Source organism: Synchiropus splendidus, chromosome 2 (genome assembly GCF_027744825.2).
Source record: "Synchiropus splendidus isolate RoL2022-P1 chromosome 2, RoL_Sspl_1.0, whole genome shotgun sequence".
Classification (NCBI taxonomy): domain Eukaryota; kingdom Metazoa; phylum Chordata; class Actinopteri; order Syngnathiformes; family Callionymidae; genus Synchiropus; species Synchiropus splendidus.
Genome location: NC_071335.1, coordinates 27,233,844 through 27,240,000, shown reverse-complemented (window position 1 = coordinate 27,240,000; position 6,157 = coordinate 27,233,844). Strand labels below are relative to the sequence as shown.

Genomic DNA, 6,157 nt, shown 5'->3' with positions numbered 1-6,157 from the left:
GACGCCAGCAGACGTCCCGTCGCTGAAGCCGTCGCCATCTTTGTCCCGCTGTTGTCTTGGATATCCTCGTCTGCGTCTTCTTCCCTCCCTCTTGCCTTTGATCATGCCTCCCTCCCTGGCTCTCGGTCGTATGACATCATCACGCAGCGCTATCGACAAGCATCAAAGAACCCCTGGGCTGGACGCTGGATCTGACGGTCTGGACGGGGATGTAAACAGGGAGCTGGTGGACCACACGTCGCTCCGTCGCTTCCACCCTGCAGATGCCGATTTTATTAGCTAAACACGCGGCACCCTTCACCGGGAAGGGCGTCTGCCGTGGCCCCCTGCTGCGTCTGCAACCTTTGATGATGAATTTAAGCAGCCTCATTCATCTCTAACCCCTCCTTCGTCCAAGCTGTTACAGCAAGCATGTTCCCTGTCAAACTCATCGCTCAACACTTCTCAAACAGATCTGGTGACGCTCCTCCTTGGCCCTGGTCCCCCCTCCTGCTTGCCACTTTGACTCTCATCCCCTTCTCTTTTCTCTGGTCCCTCTTACAGCTGCTGGGTACCATTCCCAATCCTGTTAGAGTTGTATGTCCTGGTGAGGAGCCCTTCTGTCTGTCTGTCATCCGGCTGAAAATCACACATACATGTTGCACTGTCACCCTCAATTCGCCACAAGCAGCTGTCCTCCCATCCGATGACGACGAAAAGAAGAAAAAAATCCAGCATGTGAGAGAAAATATTTGAAGCGGGGGGGAGAAAGTGGCCATTTACATAACAACTGACTCTGTGATGGTAATGAACTGTAGTGAAAAATAACAGCACTAAACATTTTTGGGTTTTTTTTGCACAAAGGACTAAAATAGATGCAACTTCTGTGTCTTCTCCTGAGGTTCTGGGTGACTCAAATGAAAACCAGGGAACACTAAAGCTGATTTCCACCCACAGAGCAGTGGTCAACTGTGTGGCTCCTTATGTAGCTTTGACCTGTTCACTGAAGGGACTTTCTCTGCTGCCACCTCACTTCAGCAGGGGTCTTTGATGATACAATATGAAATGTTTTTGCACAGATTTCAGCCGATATTGTATGAATCAGGCGACCTTTTTTTCGCTCTGTCACCCTATTGGGACTCTGGCAAGATAACAGCCGAGTAACGCATTACCTTCAGAGTCGATCAGTCATTTTAAGGAGAAAAACATTTTATCAGGGAAGTGTATGGGGCACAAACAAAGCTCGACAATGCTGCCACTCGGAGTTATGCACCGAGCATCCAAGAACATTAGGGTGCATCACTGCACCTGGGTGGCAGGTTCTGTTGTGTTATGCGTCGTCGGTTCTGTTAAGTTTTGTTATGTCGAGGCAGGGTTACTTAATCTTAATTTGTACTTTCCATTGTTTTGTTCTCGTCCGCTTCCTGTTTTATTTTGGTGGGGTTTCGTCTCGTCTTCCTGTGCTCATTGTCCGTGTGTACCATCTTGTAGTCAGGTCTGTGTCACATCGAGACATCAAAGTCTAGTCAAGTCAGTACGTTTATTTTTGCTTCAGAGTGAAGCGCCTTTTGTTGGATTATGGTGGATTACCATTGGACTGAAAATCAAGTTTATTCTTCTTCCTAGAGAAGCTTTTGCTATTTCTGTTGGACTGAATTTGTACATCGCCCTCCTTTTTGTGGTGCTCTTTTTGTTATTGTTTATGCCTGGAATAAACCTGGGTTGAACTGTCGCTACGTCCTGCGTTTGGGTCCTCGTAAAAGCAGTTCTTAACATGCGGTCTTGTCCAGGTTGAACACCACCTGACCGGGAGGAGGCCAAAGGGCAGACCAAAGCAGCCTTCCCAGTGGAGCCTCGGAGTAGACTTGCAAGTCCTCGACATAGAAGAAATGTGGCTGGGAATAGCCAGTCGAGTTAATAAGCGAAGGAAATGGTATGGATGAGCCCACAAAACTCCAAAACATTCTGTCCAAATTCATACAAAAACCGCAGTGAATATAACTGAGCACTACTGTTGAGGGGTGAATCTATTTGGACCACACAGAAATGGCATTTTTACAGAAAAAAAAAAAATATATATATATATAAATATATATATATTTTTTTGCTTTTGTTTTTCTTTTTTTGCCATGTCAGATGTGGGTCTCTGTGAAAATGCTATTTCTGTGTGGTAAATATATATGACATATATATATCATGGCCACAATATAAATAAAACGTGCACACGAAATACTAATTTGACGGCACAAAATACTAAATTGTGACCAAGAGGAAATCCAGTGCACCTTCTCTCGCTGCACGAATTAGTATTTCTTGCTCACATTTTACGTATTTCGTGGCCACAATTTAAATATATTTGTTTTGCCATGTCAGGTCTACATTTTTACGTTTCATTCCAGCCTCCACCACCTGTGGCCTCAACATCTTTTCCTCCCGAATTGTCAGTACTTTTGGGGGTGGCGCCATACAGCCTACAGGGAATGATACGGTGAACCGTCTGATATTCAGTTTCTTGGTGGTTTTGGGGACGAGTGCGCGGACTACAAGGGGATTTTGACTAAGTCCGAGCCAAACAAAGATGTTTTTCTTTTCGTCCAAATCTGTCCCGCTGAAAAGAATGAGACGTAAACTTCCTTGTCATAGGACGTACAGCAGACCTCTCCAGCCAAACTCTCATAGTTGGCCACTAATCCCAGGTGTGGAGCAAACTCTTTTCACAGTCTCAAAAAAAAAAAAAAGTTCCATTTGGCGGCGCTAATGACTTGCTATAATCCGCACCAACTTCTGTAAATCCCTGAGCTGCTGGTGTTTCCCCCTGCAGGGACAAATATACACGTTCACCAATCAGTTCCAGCTACCTGTAGGATGGGAAGGCTGCGGCGGGCCGATAAGAATTCCTCATTATTGAACCACGCGTGCCGACACACAGACCAGATGCAGTCGGCACTCCAACAATGGAGGGAAATAAATAAGTGATTGTGCTGTGCATCTGTTGGCAGGGAGAGCGTGTCTGGAGAGACGCTGCGTCCGGGAGGTGATGGTGCGGCGCCTAATTACTCGCTGCTCTCCGACGTGAGGGCTCCACGCTCTGGTCATTTATTCCGGCTTATTGACAGCTGCACATGAGGCAGGGAAATGTGGCAAAAGCCCGTCTCTATTCAGTCGACAGCTTACGCTGTGTGGGGCTCACCAAACTGAACACTTTTTAAATACATATTCATCCTTCATCTGAAGGAATCGGATCGAAGACCTTGCCCAAGGGCGAACGCTGGTCACCTCACAGGGATTGGAACCATCCTTATGGTGATCCGTGCTACCCAGCGACTTTAGTGGCAGTCACCAATATTAAAGTTGCTTTTTCAGAGACAGAATTCACTTGCATCAACCAACAGTCCCTGAAAGTCACCACTTCACAACAGCCCAACTGACCGTAGAACCAGAGCCAGAATTGTCACTCAAGAAGACATGAAAACTGAAAGTTCTCTCGACAAAAAAGGCACCAGAAGAATCCACCTGAAACAGACATGAATGGAGCTGCCTGGTTGGGTTGGCGACGTGCTCAAATCCCTCATTTGTTCATGGTCTTTCATAGGTTTTGTTGTGACAGCTGCTTTCATGGCATTTCTCTCCACTTCCAGCTTCAACTCACAAGCTACAATGGAGGTAGAAATCACCTGACATGCTCAGGCTGCTACAAACTGGGCCAGAAGTGGGATGGTGACGTCATGAAAGGGTACCAAGATCGGATGTGTGTGAGATGGTGAACCTGTGGGCCCTGCTCTCAAAGAACTTTGGATGGCTCACGATGACCCGGTCACAGCTAGAGGTCGGGGGTCAGAAGTGGGGAATATCACAGGGCTCTTGAACGGGACAGAAAGGAATTAAGGGAAGAAAGGAACACAGAATGTTGGGAGGAGTAGTAGTTATGCAACAGTGCAGCTAATACATGGATGTTTACAGGCAATAAAGTCAGGGGCTTTTTATTTACCCTTAAAGCGTGTCCACAGCTCAGTCAACTGAGTCGATCTGGAATCAAATCTGCTGAGTCCGGCAGTGGTGTCGGAACTTTGGGCACGCGGGAGAAAACAACGCATTCTGAGGGCTTTAATGTGAACAAAAGATGTGAGATGCTGTCTTGAGTCAAAGCGTGTTCGGCTCGATCGTCCAACATGAACACAAGTGAGTCGGGTTTTTGAGGCGGACTTGATCCCGGCTGGAGAGCTGCACCTTGCATATTGTGAGAGCAGCGTGGATAAATCAAGACGCTCCACTATTTCCTCACTCTTGCTGCTGGAGCCTGTTTTCAAAACTAGTTTAGTCAAGCGTTTTTAAGCCGGTGCACCACAGACCTGTCCACAGCGCAGACAGCACCACTGAACCTGCGGCTTATGCATCGGTGCATGAACAAGATCTATTTTCCTCCTGCGGCTAATATTCTGGTGCGCTCTATAGTCCGGAACTTATGGTAAATAAAACACAACAAACCAACATTTTGTGCGCATTTTTTATCTATATCTAGTAATCTCACGTATGATATCAACATTTGATTTTTTTATTTTCTATTTTTCTCTTATTCCCTCCTTTCTCTGAGTTTGACAGTGCTTCTCCACCGTCACAGTATATGACAGCTGGCCTCTTAGGAAATACAACTGCCCACCCCAGCTCTAGAGACTGTTGAATACATTGCTCAACAGTCACCTGGCAATGCCTCCCGCACCCTTACAACCTCCATGTGTCAGGAAGAAGAGGGCGGATGTTTGCTGCCTTGTTGGTGAAGCAGGGAAAAACAGAGAGGAAGACGAGGTTGGCAGGGACGAAGCTCTGTCAAGCTTGTGTTGCAGAGAAAAGTGAAAATCTCAACACTCTGTCTGTTTAGAATTTAAAGCCCTCGTGGCATAAAGCTGCCGTCGCGAGCTGGTTCTGGCCGTTGTTGGGTTAAAGTGCGACAAATGAGACCCTGGAGAGGCCGACTTCTCCTCTCATAAAGGTCAGATATGGAGCCACGCCAGTTTATGCTAATCCCCACCCCAGGGAGCGGGTGCACATGTGCACGTGGACATTGTTTCACCGGCCTGTGACCTTTCAACTTGAAGCAGCCCACCGCCGTGTTTGGCTCCGGCGAGGTTTCAGTCAGGGCGGCTCTGGGAGCAATTAAAAAACCTCACGCCCTCTCGCTCGCCACATCAACCGCCAGCACTCACCGTGCCTTGTTTTCAGCCGGCCCCCCGTGGGGAGCGCACCTGCCGGCCCGGTGATGTCACTCCAGGACGCCTCTGTCAGACGCTCGCATCCAGCGAATAACACGCCGGCAATTATTTATTCCCCTCAGTCCCTGGTTTTTTTTTTTTCCTCCGCCGGGTCACGCTGACTGGAGCACCTGAGAGCTGCTGCTGCGTTATGCTTTTTTTTTTTACGCTGAATGTGGTTGAGATAACGAGTGGAGGGTCACAACAGGTGTAATGAGCAGAATTGTGATTTGCTGTGGCTGTGTGTGCTTGTGCTCAAACACACTTCCTTCTAGAACTCATTAGACTTCATTCCCTCCACAGAATATTTTCACTCCCTGCAATAACATGTGTCTGGCATCAAAAGCCTCCCATCATTTACATTGGCTTATTAGCAGCACATTCTTATTTTTAGCTGCATGAGCGTTATGAGTCAAGACGTGGAGTGGGAGCCAAGTGCAGTGGTGAAAGTCACAGGAGGCAGGAGCCAGTCAAAAACAATATTTTAATTATTAAGAAAAGCACAACAGAAAGCGCCACTGAACCGGGAGAAAGAAAGTGAAGTCAGAGTTTCCAAAATTAAAGCATCCTCAAACCGGGAGAAGTCCACAAGCACGAGCAAGAGTCCAAACAGAAAGCACCGAACCGGGAGAGTCAAATAGTAAAATAGTAAAAATCACAGAACAAACCAGGAAACACGTGGAAACAGAGGAAGGAACTAAACTCTAACTCAGGCACCAGGGTTTCAGAGAGAGCAGTCAAAAATGAGCAAACTAGAGCACAGAGAGAGAACAAACAAGGAGAACCACTTTACCACTGGAACAAGAGGAGACCATCTGGCACATGTTGCTGGAGTCCAGGTGTCTTTATACACAGGTGATCAGAGGGTGATTGGCTCCAGCCGTGTGCCACAGGAACAGGAAGGAAGGCGTGAGAAACAAAACATGACTCAA

At 47.2% G+C, this 6,157-nt stretch overlaps 1 protein-coding gene across 2 annotated transcripts in view; it reads right to left on the bottom strand.

Annotated features, from left to right (window-relative positions):
* The window catches only part of LOC128754176 (axin-1-like), a 19,358-nt gene extending 19,262 nt beyond the window's left edge, over positions 1-96 (bottom strand). For both annotated transcript variants that reach the window (XM_053856609.1, XM_053856610.1), the window contains exon 1: positions 1-96. This exon is cut by the window's left edge and continues 145 nt beyond it. The gene's annotated coding sequence lies outside the window, so the exon portion shown is untranslated.
* Positions 97-6,157: the final 6,061 nt, after the last annotated feature.